The sequence below is a fragment of the Chiloscyllium punctatum genome, chromosome 22 (genome assembly GCF_047496795.1).
Source record: "Chiloscyllium punctatum isolate Juve2018m chromosome 22, sChiPun1.3, whole genome shotgun sequence".
NCBI lineage: Eukaryota > Metazoa > Chordata > Chondrichthyes > Orectolobiformes > Hemiscylliidae > Chiloscyllium > Chiloscyllium punctatum.
In genome coordinates, this window is record NC_092760.1 from 21,836,825 (window position 1) to 21,852,959 (window position 16,135).

At 41.6% G+C, this 16,135-nt stretch overlaps 1 protein-coding gene across 1 annotated transcript in view; it reads left to right on the top strand.

Annotated features, from left to right (window-relative positions):
- Positions 1–16,135, top strand: part of LOC140493446 (mucin-6-like) — a 266,402-nt gene that overhangs the window by 92,060 nt on the left and 158,207 nt on the right. The gene's annotated exons all lie outside the window — the stretch shown is intronic.

Consider the following 16,135-nt stretch of genomic DNA (forward strand, 5'->3'; position numbering starts at 1 on the left):
TTTGACTTTGATCTTTATGTCATGATTGTCTACAGGATTAGTGCCAGAAGACTGGAGAATAACAAATGTTGTCCCCTATTCAAGAAGGGAGTAGAGACTTGCCTGGTAATTATAGACCAGTGAGCCTTATTTTGGTTATGTGTAAAGTGTTAGAAAGGATTATAAGAGATAGGATTTATAATCATCTAGAAAGAAATAAGTTGATTATGGATAGTCAACATGGTTTTGTGAAGTGTTGCTGGAAAAGCGCAGTAGGTCAGGCAGCATGCAAGTAACAGGAGAATTGACGTTTCGGGCATAAGCCCTTCTTCAGGAGTCCTCACTTTCTCCTAAATGGTTTTGTGAAGAGTAGATTGAGCATCACAAACCTTATTGAGCTCTTTGAGAAGGTGAGCAAACAGGTGGATGAGGGTAAAGTGGTTGATGTGGTGCATGTAGATTTCAGTAAGGCGTTTGATAAGGTTTCCCACGATAGGCTATTGCAGAAAATATGGAGGCATGGGATTCAGGGTAATTAGCAGTTTGGATCTTAAATTGGCTAGCTAAAAGAAGACAGGGTGGTGATTGATGGGAAATATTCACCTGGAGTTCAGCTACTAGTGGTGCTCTACAAGGATCTGTTTTGGGTCCACTGTTGTTTGTCATTTATATCAATGACCTGGATGAGGACCAAGAAGGATGTGTTAATAAATTTGCAGATGACACTAAGGTCAGTGGAGTTGTGGATAGTGCTGAAGGGTGTTGTAGGTTACAGAGGGGCACAGATAAGCTGCAGAGTTGGCCTGAAAGGTGGCAAGTGGAGTTTAATGTGAAAAAGTGTGAGATGATTCACTTTGGAAGCAGTAAAAGGAATACAGAATACTGGGCTAATGGTAAGATTCTTGGTAGTGTGGATGAGCAGAGACATCTCAGAATCCATGTCAATAGATCCCTGAAAGCTGCCATCCAGGCTGATAGGCATGTTAAGAAGGCATAGCGTGTATTAGTTTTTATTGGTAGAGGGATTGAGTTTCAGAGCCATGAGGTCATGTTGCGTGTGTGGTGCAGCCGCATTTGGAATATTGCATACAGTTCTGATTGCCACATTGTAGGAAGGATGAGGAAGCATTGAAAAGGGTGCAGAAGAGCTTTACCAGGATGTTGCCTGGTATGAAGGTCTTATGGAGAAAAGGCTAGGGACTTGATGCTGTTTTTGTTAGAAGAAGATAGAGATGTGACTTAATAGAGACATACAAGATAATCAGAGGATTAAATAGGGTTGACAGTGAGAGCCTTTTTCCTTGGATGGTGATGGCTAGCACAAGGGGACATAGCTTTAAATTGAGTGGTGATAAATATAGGACAGATATCAGGGGTAGGTTCTTTATTCAGAGTAGTAAGGGCATCGAACACCATGCCTGCAACAATATTAGACTCACCAACAATAAGGGAATTTAAATGGTCATTGGATACACATATGGATGATAATCAAATAGAGTAGGTTAGCTGGGCTTCAGATTGGTTTCACAGGTTGGCGCAACATCGATGGCTAAAATGCCTGTCCCGCGCTGTAAAGTTCTAAGTTCTATCTCAGTTGCAGGAGCTCCTCAGAGTAGTGTCTTAGGCCTAACCATCTTCAACTGGTTCATTAATTACCTTCCCTTCATCATAAGGTGAGAAGTGGGATATTTGCTGATTACTGCACAGTGTTAAGCACCATTCATGACTTCACAATTACTGAAGGACTATATGTCCAAATGGCCAATAAATAGCAACTAGCATTCATGCCACACAAATGTTTGACAATGACCATGGCCAACAAAAGAAACTAACCATTGTCACTTGAAGTACAATGGTATTATTGTCACTGAATCCCCCACTGTCAACATCTTTGAGGTTGCTACTGATCAGGAAATGAACTGGATGAGCTATATTAATGTAATTAAAAAAGCAGGTCTGAGGCTAGGAATCTTACAGTGAGTAACTGTCCTGTCTCCTCGAAGCCTGCTCACCACCTACAAGTTAAGTCAGAAATGTGATGCAATACTCTCCACTTGCCGAAATGGATGCAGCTCCAACAAGACTCAACCTTGACACTATGTAGGACAAAACGGCTTGCTTGATTGGCTCCACATTCACAAATTACCGCCTTCTCCACCACTATTGCTCACGAGCCGTGATGCATATCATATACAAGATGCACTGCAGAAATTCACCAGACATAGTTAGACAGCACCTCCCAACCCATGGCCATTAATATCTAGAAGGACAAGGGCAGCATAACACCTTCCCCTGCAAATCCTCTCCAAGCCACTCATCGTTCAGACTTGGAAATATATCACCATTTATTTTGTGTCACTCGGTTAATAGCCTGGAACTCCTTTCTTAATGGCATTGTGGATTCTCCACTCCAAATAAACTGCAACCATTCCAAAAAGCAGCTCACCACTATCTTCCCAACTAGAAACTAGCAGTAAATGCTCACTCAGCCAGTATTACCCACATCCTATGAATTAATAGAAAAAATTGCAGAAGCTGGGACTGTCCTCCTTAAAATCAAGAAGGTTCAGAGGGAATTTGATGGAAGTCTACATGGAAGAGGCTGGAAAGAGGGATTAGGTGAGTTATTCTTGCAGAAAGCTAGAATGAACACAGTGGATGAAGGGGACTCCTATATTGTAACCACTCTATGATTCTATCAAGAAATGAAAGCAATTCCGAATGATAAACACAAGAGAATGTGATTAGTGACTTTGGCACATATGTGGCATTATGAAGCCCTGCTCTTTAGGGAAGTCAACCATTGGGTAGAAGTAGAAAGTGCCAGGGGATTTGACATGACAAGCAACATTTTAACAAAGCAGCATTAAATCAGAACCCACACCAACAGATCAGATCAAAGCTGTGCAGTTCTGATACTCTAGTCGTGGATGGTGCTGAGCAATTAAATAACTATCCAGAAGATGAAATTTCATAAAGATCTCTGTCTTCAATGTTGGGGAAGGCAAAAGTATCGATGCAAAATATCAGGCTAAAGCATTTGCTATCCTCTTTAGCCAACTGTACCAAGTAGATAATTCATCTCAGCTTCCTCCTGTGGAACCAAGCAACACAGATGCCAATCTTCAACCAATTTTATTTATTCCATATGACATCAAGTAATGGCGGAAGGCACTGGATGCTGGAAGGTATGGGCATTTACTGGCACAATTACTGAAGACTTGTGCTTCAAAATTAGCTGTGTCCCAAGTCACGTTGTTCAAATATAGGCATAAAACAGGCATCTTTCTGACAATATAGCAAACTGCCTAGGTATGCCCTGTCCACAAAAGGCAGGACAAATACAATCTCGCCAATTACCACCTCTCCAGTCTTTGATCAATGAAATGATGGAAGGTTCTCCCAAGTGACATTTAGTCAGGAATAACCTGTTCCCAGATGCTCCGTGTGAATTATGCTAGACCACTCAGCTCCTGACCTCATTACCAAAAAAGAGACAAAATAGCTGATGCCAAAAGGTGAAGGAAGTTTACCAGTCTTTAACATCAAGGAAGCATTTAAGTGAGTGTGAGCTCAAGGAACCCTGGTAAAATTGAAGTCAATGAGAACTGTAGGAAAGCTCTCCGTTTCTTGAGAATGTACCAAGTGAAAGAGAAGATTGTTATTGTTGGAAGTCAGTCACCTCCACACCAGCACTTCACTACAGGAGTCCCAAAGTCAAAAGATGTGCAGACTATGTGGATAGGCCATGCTGAATTACTTATAGTGATTGGGGATGTTAGCTGAATTAGTTTTGGAAAATGCAGAATTACAGGGATAGAATAATGGGTGTGTCTGGGCGGGATGCTTTTCGGAGAGTCAGTGTGGACTTGTTGGGTCGAACAGCCTGTTTCCACATTGTAGGGATTCAATCATGGAGTTCTACAACATACACATCTTCAACTTTATCAAAGAACTACACTCCATCATGAATTCTGATGCAGGAGTTTTCACTAATGATTTCACAGTATTATGTACCATTTACAACTCCTCCAGTCCTGCACAGCATGAAAATTCATCATAAAATTCAATGCCAGTGAAGGATTTTGAGGAAGAAGGGGAATACTAAAAAGGAAGTAAATGCAGGTGGAATTTCCAGGAATAAAACTTTGGGACCCAAGCACTTCTGTTATGCTACGTCCAATGAGCCCTGTCTTTGTTTATTTGATTCACAGGGGAGCCTGTCATTACATCATCCTGCATGCAGCAGGACCTTGATAACATTCAGGTTTGCCTAGAAAGTTGCAAGTAGCATTCTTGCCACGCAAATACCAGGCAAAGTCCAATTCTCACAAGAGTGAAACTAATCATATCCTCTTGTAAGACAGTGTTATTTCCATCACAGATTCCCCACTAACATCATTGATCATAAACTGATGCTGAGAATTTTGCAGTGATTAACATTCATCTTATGACTCCCAAAAGGATGTCCACAAGGCACAAATCATGATATGATAGAATACTCATTTGTGAGGCGAGTATGGTTCCAGAAACAATCAATAAACTTTTCAGGGACAAAGCAGCCTACCCATTGTGACCCCATCCACCATGTTAAACATTCACACTACCAATGTACAGTGGCAGTGGGTGCATTATATTTAAAGTGCATTGCAACAACTCATCAAACTTCTTTTGAAACCATCTACCAAGCCCATGCTCACTACTGCCAAAAAGGACATGGTGAGCAGAAATTTGAAAAGCTGCCAGCTTCCAACCAAGCCACAAACTATCCCAATTTAGATATATATGCCATTGCTTCACTGTTACTAGATAACAATCCTGGCAGTAGTTCAGAAAGATAGCTCACCATGGCCTTCTCAAGAACAATTTAGGATAGTCCTCCTCATGATGCTCATATTCCACAAATGAATAATAAATACAAATGGGCCAGGACTCTCCCAATTCAAATAAATGATCTCCATCAGACAGAATGATGTAATGACAGGCTCCCCTGTGAATCAAATCAACAAAGGCAGGTCTCATTGGATGTGGCATAACAGAATTGCCTGGGTCCCAAAGTTTTATTCCTGGAAATTCCACCTGCATTTACTTCCTTTCTAGGAATTCCCCTTCCTCAAAATCCTTCACTGGCATTGAATTTTATGATGAGTTTTCATGATGTGCAGCCTATTTCAGGCTAAAATTAACATCAGGCCAGCGAAACAATAGCTCAGATCTTACTGAGAATGCATGTGTCATAATGTCTGCTGCTGCTTAGCCTTCTCCTTACACATAGTCCTTTTAAAATGTTTTACATGGCAAATTGCTGCAGTGCAAGCTGATAATGTTGTAATGAGAGAAACCCAAGTAAATGGGCTACCTAACTACAAAAGATTGAAGAATTCTGAAATACAGTGAGAGAGTAACAAGGAAATGCAGTTATAATAGTGAATTCATTGTTAATTAGCTACAAAAGGAGAAGTCAAGAGTACGCATGAAAACAGACTCTTTGGTCCAACTCTTCCATGCCAACCAAATATGGTAAATAAATCTAGTCCCTTTTTTTCAGCATTTGCTTCATATCTGTCTAAACCCTTACTATAGGATTTATGACTATCTGGAAGAGCATGGCTTGATTAAATGCATTCAACACGGCTTTGTGAGGGGCAGGTCATGCCTCACAAACCTTATCAAGTTCTTTGAGGATGTGACTAGAAAAGTTGATGAGGGTTGAGCTGTGGATGTGGTGTATATGGACTTCAGCAAGGCATTTGACAGGGTTCCCCATGGTAGGCTCATTCAGAAGGTCAGGAGGAATGGGATACAGGGGAATTTAGCTGTCTGGATACAAAATTGGCTGGCCAACAGAAGACAGTAAGTGGTAGTAGAAGGAAAATATTCTGCCTGGAAGTCTGTGGTGAGTGGTGTTCCACAGGGCTCTGTCCACAGGGCTCTGTTCTTAGGCCTCTACTGTTTGTAATTTTTATTAATGACTTGGATGAGGGGATTGAAGGATGGGTCAGCAAGTTTGCAAATGACACAAAGGTTGGAGGTGTCGTTGACAGTATAGAAGGCTGTTGTAGGCTGCAGCGGGACATTGACAGGATGCAGAGATGGGCTGAGAGGTGGCAGATGGAGTTCACCCTGGATAAATGCGAGGTGATGCATTTTGGAAGGTCGAATTTGAAAGCTGAGTACAGGATTAAGGATAGGATTCTCGGCAGTGTGGAGGAACAGAGGAATCTTGGTGTGCAGGTACATAGATCCCTTAAAATGGCCACCCAAGTGGACAGGGTTGTTAAGAAAGCAGATGGTGTTTTGGCTTTCATTAACAGGGGGATTGAGTTTAAGAGTCGTGAGATCTTGTTGCAGCTCTATAAAACTTTGGTTAGACCGCACTTGGAATACTGCGTCCAGTTCTGGTCGCCCTATTATAGGAAAGATGTGGATGCTTAGGAGAGGGTTCAGAGGAGGTTTACCAGGATGCTGCCTGGACTGGAGGGCTTATCTTATGAAGAGAGGTTGACGGAGCTTGGACTTTTTTCATTGGAGAAAAGGAGGAGGAGAGGGGCCCTAATTGAGGTGTACAGGATAATGAGAGGAATAGATAGAGTCGATAGCCAGAGACTATTTCCCAGGGCAGAAATGACTAACACGAGGGGTCATAGTTTTAAGCTGATTGGAGGAAAGTATAGGGGGGATGTCAGAGGTAGGTTCTTTACACAGAGAGTTGTGAGAGCATGGAATGCGTTGCCAGCGGCAGTTGTGGAAGCAAAGTCATTGGGGACAGTCACAGAAATTTGAGGGTGCATACATGAGGATCAGTGGTCAGCACAACATTGTGGGCTGAAGGGCCTGTTCTGTGCTGTACTGTTCTATGTTCTATTCATATACCCATCCAGATGCCTTTTAAATACCAGGCTCCACCATTTCCACTGGCAGCTCATTCCATACGTGCACTACCATCTGTGAACAAGTTGTCCCTTTAATTCCTGTTAATTTTCTCCCCTCTCACCTTAAACCTCTGCCCTCTACTTCTGGACTCTCCTACCCTGCAGAAAAGACATTATCTATTTACTCCAACCATAGCCTCATGATTTTATAAACCTCTAAAGTCACCCCTCAGCCTCTGATGCTCCAGGGAAAATAAATTAGATTCCCTACAGTATGGAAACAGGCCCTTCGGCCCAACAAGTCCATAACTGACCCTCCGAAGAGACCCATTCCCCATATTCACCCCTGACTATGGGCAATTTAGCATGACCAATTCACTTAACCTGCACATCTTTGGATTGTGGGAGGAAACCAGAGCACCCAGAGGAAACCCACGCAGACACGGGGAGAATGTGCAAACTCCACACAGTCACCCAAAGCAGGAATTCAACCTGTGTCCCTGGTGCTGTGAGGCAGCAGTGCTAACCACTGTGCAATAGCCCCAGCCGATTCAACTTCTCCCTATAGCTCAAACTGTCCAACCCTGGCAACATCTTTGCAACTCTTTCAAGTTTTAGAGCATCCTTTCCTCAACAGGGAGACCAGAACTGCATGCAATATTCCAAAAGTGGTCTATTGAATGTCCTGTACAGCCACAATATGACCTCCCAATTCCTATGAAAGTGAGGACTGCAGATGCTGGAGATCAGAGTCAAAAATGTTACACTGGAAAAGCACAGCAGGTCAGGCAGCATACGAGGTGCAGGGGAGTCGATGTTTTGAGCATAAGCCCCCCTCAGTAATGGGGCTGATGAAGGGCTTATGCCTGAAACATTGGCTCGCCTGCTCCTCGGATGCTGCCTGACCTGCTGTGTTTTCCAGCGCCACACTTTCTGGCACTGACCAATAAAGGTAAGCATACCAAGTGCTTCACTACCCTGTCTACCTGTGATTCCACTTTCAAGGAACTATGAACCTGCACTCCAAGATCTCTTTATTCAGCAACACTCCCTAGGATCTTACCATAAAGCATGTAAGTCATGCCCTGATTTGCCTTTCCAAAATGTAGCACTTATGATTGACATAAAGAAAGAGAAGATAGGAAAGAGGATGAAAAACACTAAACGTGGACATTTGAAATTTTCAGTAATTAATAACCGAAGGAACTTTATTAAGAGTTCATTTTTGTCAAAAGTGGACTAATTGCCAATTCTAATCCCATGACTACATTGCTTACATTGGAATGAATGGAACATAATTTTCTGTGATTAAGTTAGTGCATGTCCACCACATAAATAGAACAACCTCGTGGTAGTCACTGCATTTAAAATGGTGGTAGCGTCATGTACGTTTGGCAATATCACTATTTCCGATTACGCCCCAGTGTATTTAATAGTTAAGAGTAAGGAAATAGTGGTAGGCTCGAGGCACTGATGACTGGACCCTTTCATCCTTAAGGATCGCAAGTTTATTGAATTCTTTTCTACTGAGTTCAGGGCTTTCTTAGACATTAATTCAGGCTTGGCCAGTAGCCATCCATTCTTTGGGAAACAGCTAAAGTCTATGCTGGGGGTTGAATATTTCCTATTCAGACAATAAGATGCGAAAGACGGGTGAGCAGCAATGCTTGCTCGAGATGCATCTAAAAGTAGCTGAAAAGGTATAGTTTGACAGGCTGTCGCTGGTTGAATTGCAGAGGATCACAGCGCTCGTGTCTGTGCTGAACTCCAGGCTTCAATGGACAGCCAAGAGAGAGCTTACATTTGCAAATCAAAGGCTATTTAAACATGGGGATAAGCCAGGTGTATGTTAATAGGAGTGTCCCCCAGCCACTACCTCAATCGGAGAGGACACTGTAAATTTGACCTACGATTCTAAAAGCATTAATGCAACGTTCTGGAAATTTTATTCTGAATTATACCATTCTGAAAACTGTGAAAGTGGGTGGATTAGGATGGTGTCTTTTTTTAAGAATTTGGACCTTCCGGGAATGACATTTGAGCAAGCGTCTCTCCTCAATTCCCCACTGTCAGAGCAAGAGGTGCAAGAGGCTGTGAAGCAGCTCCAGAATATGAAGACACCAGGTCCGGATGGGCTCCCCAGCAAGTTCTATAAAGAATTTATAAGCATATTGTCAGGGCCAATGCTTAGTATGTTTAATGACTCACATAGTCATGGCCTCCTCCTCTAAGAGAGGCAAACATCTCTCTCATTCTTAAAAATGGGAAGGCCCGGAGAATTGTGCTTCCTTTTGACTCATCTCACTCCTGAATGTGAACTTCAAAATTCTATCCAATACTCTGGCATTAAGGCTAGAAACTACACTACCTCCATCATTAAGGAGGACCAGTCGGAGTTCATAAAAAGTCTCAGATCAATGGATAATGTCAGGAGATTACTTGACATAATCCAAGTATATCAGCAGCAATCAATACAGGGATTAGTGATCTCCTTAGATGCGGAACAGGCATTTGACAAGGTCAAGTGGCCATATCTTTCTCATACTTTGAAGCCTGGGGGAGACTTTCATCAGGTGGGTGGAGGTTTTGTATAGTGATCATCTTGTCATAGTCCTCACCAATGGTATATGGTCAAGCAATTTTAATATTTCTAGGGGCAGTTGATAGGGCTGTTCCTTGTCACCATTGTTTTTCACATTGGTGATCGAACAGCTGGCAGAGGCAATACACAGGGATCTCAGTATAACCGCTCCAGAATTGGGGACAAAGTCACATAAGATCGCACTGTATGTGGATATCAAAAATTATCAGCTAAGCTTGTTGCTATCATACATGAATGATTGAGCCCAAGGCACCTTTCACTTACTTTGGTTGGACATCGAAACACCTCAGACAAGATGCTCTCTTGTTAGCCACCTGTTCTTAAAAAAAAATGAGAACAGTTAAGGAATATTGCCATAGCCTAATAGTCATCAATACTGTCAAGGCAATGTGTCAGGGTGAGGGCAATATGGCCAAAATATCATTTTTGACACCCGTAGTTGGTATGCCGGGCTTTCAGCCAGGGATGATGGACTTTTGGTTAAAACGGTGGGCAGCTAAGGCGCATCTTGTCTGGGTGACTTACTCGAAGATGACATACTGATGTCTTTTGACCAGTTGGCTTGGAAATATGAATTGCCCAGTAGGGATTCTTTTGTTTCTTTCAAATTAGAAACTTCATACAAAAAGAGACCACACTTCTAACTGATCCTTATAGGTCCAATATGGAGAAGAGTGTGTTGAGTACTGAGGGTACATTATCTGTTAGCAATGTTTATCATCTATTGGGAGAGGACCCCTCTAATGAGACCGAAAGGCTTTGTAGGATATGGGAGAGACAGTTGGATGTTGAGATCTCTTCTGAAATATGGAAGAATATCTGGGAAAATGCAAGAAGGATCTCAATTTGCAACAGGACCCACGCCTTGCAATTGAAGATTCTCCACAGGGTCCATCTGGCGCCAGACTGCCTTGCTAGATTTAAAGTGGGAGCATCTTAAATGTGTCCTAAATGTAAAGTGAGCATGGGCATGCTTACATATTGTCTTTGGTCCTGCTACAGGCTGTGGGCATATTGGAGTGCTGTGGTAGGCGAAATAGAGAAGGCGAAATTGGGATGGAGGTGGAGATGGACCCAGTATCTCTTCTTCTTGACTTTGTTAATTATCTTTCATTAGTTGCACACAAAAAAGGCTTTTCAGTATCCTCACTTTTTGTGCCAGAAAGAAAATTCTAATAGGGTGGGTGTCGGACAATCCCCTGGGGCTGGCAGGCTGGTATAAACTAGTCATGGAGCACATCCCCTTGGACTTTCTGACAAGTATGGTGTACCATAAAACTGAAAACTTCTATGAGACATGATGGTCCTTTTTTGGACTATCTGCGTACAAATTTGTCTGCCATGCTAATAAGAGCTTTTATATAGCCATGGCAATTCTAAGTAATGGATTTAGCATCCAGAGGGGAGGAACTACGAACATATGAATACGTATAAACTTATGTATCGGATGATTGAGGACTATTGCCTTGTTTTGCTGAGCTGTGTTATGGTTGTTATCATTATTATTATTGCTAAGATTTTCCTTTTGTAGCTTAGGTATTAGTTAGTATTTATTTATGTAATTAGAGGTTTTGGTATTTAATAACGGTTTGAATTGTTTGGTTTTGTATTTTTGTAATATTCAAAAGAAAAAAATGTCTTCTTTTTAAATAAAAATATATTTTTAAAAAATGATAAGGCAGACAATGAGACTCTAGATTTGTGAAGATATCAGCAAGGTATGACACAGTCATACAACGTGGAAACAGACCCTTCTGTCCAACTAGTCTATGCCACCCTGTTCCCAAACTAAGCTAGTCCCACTTACCTACATCTGGCCCATATCCCTCCTAACTTTTCCTAGTTAAATACTTGTTCAAAAGCCTTTTCAATGTTGTAACTGTACCTACCTCCACCACTTACTCTGGCAATCCATTCCACACAGAAACTTTCCTGTGTAAAAAAAGTTGCCCCTCATGTCTATTTTAAATCTTTCTCCTCTTTCCTTAAAAATGTGTCCCCTAGTTTTGAACTCCCTGACTTTAAGGAAATGACCCTTGTTATTCATCTTATCTATACCCTTATGATTTTGTAAACTGAAGTGGGCCGGCAAATGGAGTTTAATATAAATAAGTGTGAAGTCTTGCATTTTGGAAAATCAAATCAAAGTTGGATTTCATGATGAATGGTAGGGCCTTAAGGAGTGTAATGGAATAGAGGGACCTTGGAGTTCTCTGAAAGTGGAGTCACAGGCAGTGAAGAAAGCTTTTGGCATACTGGCCTTCATCGGTCATGGCATTGAGTATAGAAGTTCGGCAGTTATGTTGCAGTTATACAGGATGTTGGTGAGGCCGCACTTGGAGTATTGTGTTAGTTTGGTTACCTAATTTTGGATGGGTGTTATAATTATGAGTGCAGAAGAAATTTACAAGGATATTGCCAGGACTTAATGGTCTGAGTTATAGGGAGAGGTTAGACAAGCTGGGACCTTTTTCTTGAGAGCATAGGAGACTGAGGGGGATCTTATAGAAGTGTATAAGATCATGAGAGGCATGGATAGGGTGAATGCACTCAGTTTTTTTCCAGGGTTTGGGGAATTGAGGACTAGAGGGCATCAGTTTAAGGCTAGAGGGAACCTGAGGGGCAACTTTTTTGGTGGAGTAGCAAATAGTGAATGGAACTGTCAGAGGATACAGCAGAATGTAGATAGATTGGAGAGTTGGGCAGAGAAATGGCAGATGGAGTTCAATCAGACAAATGTGAGGTGATGCATTTGGAAGATCCAATTTGAGAGTGAACTATACAGTAAATATACAGTAAATGGAGAAGTCTTGGGGAGAGCTGATGTACAGAGAGATCTGGGTGTTCAGGACCATTGTTCCCTGTTCACAGATCATGTTACAGCTGTGTAAGACTTTGGTTCGGCCACATTTGGAATATTGCGTACAGTTCTGATCGCCACATTACCAAAAGGATGTGCTTTGGAGAGGGTGCAGCTGAGGTTCACCAGGATGTAGCATGGTATGGAGTTTGCTAGCTATGAGGAGAAGTTGAGTAGATCAGGATTATTTTCATTGGAAAGAAGGAGGTTGAGGGGGAACCTGACTGAGGCCTACAAAATCATGACATGTGTAGACAGGGTGGATAGCAAGAAGCTTTTTCCCAGAGTGGGGTACTCAATTACTAAGGGTCATGAGTTCAAAGTGAGAGGGGAAACATTTAGGGGAGATATGCATGCAAAGTTCTTCACGCAGAGGGTAGTGGGTGCCTGGAACATGTTGCCAGCGGAGGTGGTAGGGACAGGGACGATAGTGTCATTTAAGATGTATCTAGACAGATACATGAATGGGCAGGGAGCAAAGGTCCGTTAGAAAATAGGCAGTAGGGTTTAGATAGAGGATCTGGATTGGTGCAGGCTTGGAGGGCTGAAGTGCCTGTTCTATACTGTAATATTCTTTGTTCTCTACATAGAGGGTGGTACACATATGGAATGAGCTGCCAGAGGCAGTTGTTGAGGCGGGTACATTAGGAACATTTAAAAGGCATTTGGATAAATACATGGATAGGAAAGGTTTAGAAGGATATGGGCCAAGTGCAGGTAAATGATGTTAGCGTAGATGGATGTTTTGGTCAGCGTGGACCAGTTTGGGCCAAAGGGCCTGTCTCTGCTGTCGGATTACATGGGTAGGACTCTAAACCTGTATAAGGTCACCTCTCAACCTCAGCATCTCATGAGCTCATCAGAAATAAGAACAAGTGTATGTTTTTTTTAGTACAAGTGCCTGTTTTACTATTCACTATGATTAAGCCTAATGAGATTGTGCCATTACACCTTCCCACCTGCCTCTCTCATAACTCTTAACTAAAGATTTGTCTTACTCAGCTGAAATAACTCCACAGAGGCCTGAATCCCATCACCACATGTGCACAGTACATGAACGCTGCCTTGCTAGCTTAGAGCCAGTCCCTATAGTGAGGATAATGCATGACACTCCTATTTTTTAAAATATATTTTGTTAGACACTCCTATTTATTTTTTTACACACCCGAGTGGCCAGTGAAATCTCCTGTTTATTTTTTTCCTTTTTTTTGGCCAGTGACAAGCATAATCTCCTATTTCTCTTTTTTCTCTTTTTTTTCTTTTTTAACCCCCACACTACCGCCTTACTGCAGTAGTGCTTATTTTTTCCCCAGCATCCATGGTGTGTGTGTGCAGGTGTGAAAGACACAAAGTGCACGAATCTTTATTCAATTTCCACCACCAGAAAGATAGGAAAACACCCAAGCGGATACTCCTATTTATTTATTTTTTTAATTTTGCTGTGTGAACTCCTGTTCTTTTTTTTGCTTCCTTTCCATAGTGTGTGTGTGTAGGTGTGAGACACAGTGAAAAACACAAGGTGCACGAATTTTTATTCAATTTCCACCACCAGGAAGATAGGAAAACACCCGAGTGGCCAGTGACAAGCACTGCCCTTCAAACCACAGGGCAATGCTGTGTGATCAAAACAGTGAAGGGGAGGGTAGGGACCAAATCAAAATAGAGTTAGAGGGAGAAATAATGCACTCCACTCCCTGGATACTCCTATTTTTTTTTTCAGTGACAAGCAGTGCCCTTCACATCAAAATTTTTTTTTTTCTTTTTTTTTCCCTTTTTTTTAATGAACCCCCCACACTACCGCCTAACTGCGGTAGTGCTTATTTTTTTCCCCAGGACCCATGGTGTGTGTGTTTGTAGATGTGAGACACAGTGAAAGACACAAAGTGCACGAACCTTTATTCAATTTCCACCACCAAGAAGATAGGAAAACACCCAAGTGGCTAGTGACAAGCACTGCTCTTCACATCAGAGGGCAATGCCGTGTGATCAAAACAGTGAAGGGGAGGGTAAGGACCAAATCAAAATAGAGTTGGAGGGAGAAATAATGCACTCCACTCCCTGGATACTCCTATTTATATTTGTCAGCCATGACTCCCTAATTGGCCCAGATTAACAGCCCCAATCATGGATCCTTTACTCAATGAGATCCACCTGACCAACCTCAGTGCACTGGGTCCATGTGTAAAAGAGAATTTCATAAATTATTTCGAAGAAGAAATGCTGTCTCAATTTCTTCTTAAACGGGAAACCTTAATTTTTAATCTGTGTCTGCTCGTTCTAGAATCCCTATAATATGAAACTTCTTCCCATAATTGAGCCTGCTGTGTCTCCTCAGAATCTTTTTTGTTTCAATAAATCTTCTCATTCTTCTGCTCCAATGAATGCAGGCTCAATCTTACTGAACCTTTCATCATAAGCCCCTCTCTTTATCCCAGCAACCAGTTTAGTGAATATGTTCTGAACAGCGCTCAATGGAAATATATCCTTCCTTAAGTAAGTCCAAACTACACGTACTCCAGATGCAGTCTCACCAATGCTCTTCATAGCTGTCGCAAAACGTCTTACTCTTACATTCCATTCCCTGTTCAGTAAAGGCCATCAATTCATTTTTCTTTTTCGCTACCTTCTATGCCTGCACAATTACATTTGTGGTTCATGTATAAGGACACCTAGGTCTGTCTGTACTACAGCATTCTGCTGTTTAACTCCATTTTAATAATATTCTATTTGGATGTAGGTTTGCTCGCTGAGCTGGAATGTTCATTTTCAGACATTTTGTCACCATACTAGGTAACATCATCAGTGAACATCTGAATGAAGCACTGGTGGTATAGCCAGCTTTCTATTTATGTGTTTGGATTTCCTTGGGGGCTACAACTCACCAGTGCTTCATCTGAAGGCTCGCTGATGATGTCACCTAGCTTGGTGACGGAATGTCTGAAAACAAACCTTCCAGCTTCGTGAGCAAATCTGCATTCAGAACTTCAACCTGAGCTACAAATCTTCTCAAAATACGCTAATATTTTATTTAATTCACTTTTTACATTTCAGAAAGATCTCTTGGATTTTGGTGTTTACTCACTCATTGGGCCTCAGCTTATGATGCTGTGCAACTTAGGCTTAAGTTATCCTTAATGAGGTTTTGTCAGTAAAATTTAGACCTGTGATTACTGTATATGTATATTGACATAAAATTTCAGAAGAAATAATTTTTTGCAAAACTAGTTAGTGCCAAAGTATCAATTTGACAAGTCATAATGCAGCAATAAAACAACAAATGTAAAATATATCAGTTCTAACTTTATGCTTATTTTCAAGCAAATTGGGATAGCTGGTGGCATAGATTTAGTACTAATGTGACCGGACTAGTAATTAGAAGATTTGGCTAATACTCTGAGGTCATGAATTCAAATTTCGTTATGGCAGCTAGTGGAATTTAAATGCAATATAAATGGAATGCAATTAAATCTGGAATTGAAAGCTTCTGTCATTAATATTTACCAGGAAACTACTGATTGTTACAAAAAGGAAATCTGATTCTCAAATGTCCTTTAAGGAAGCAAACTGCAACATTGCCTGGTCTTGCCTAAATCTCCAGATCTAAATCAATGCAGTTAACTTTCAACTGCCCTCTGAAATGATCAAGTAAGTCACTCAGTTCAGAGCTAATTAGAAAAGGGCAACAAATACTGATTTTGCCAGTGATAGCCATATATTAGATTCCCTACAGTATGGAAACATGCCCTTTGACCCAACAAGTCCACACCGACCCTCTGAAGAGCAATTCACCCAGACCCATTCCCCTACCTCTTATTTACCCCT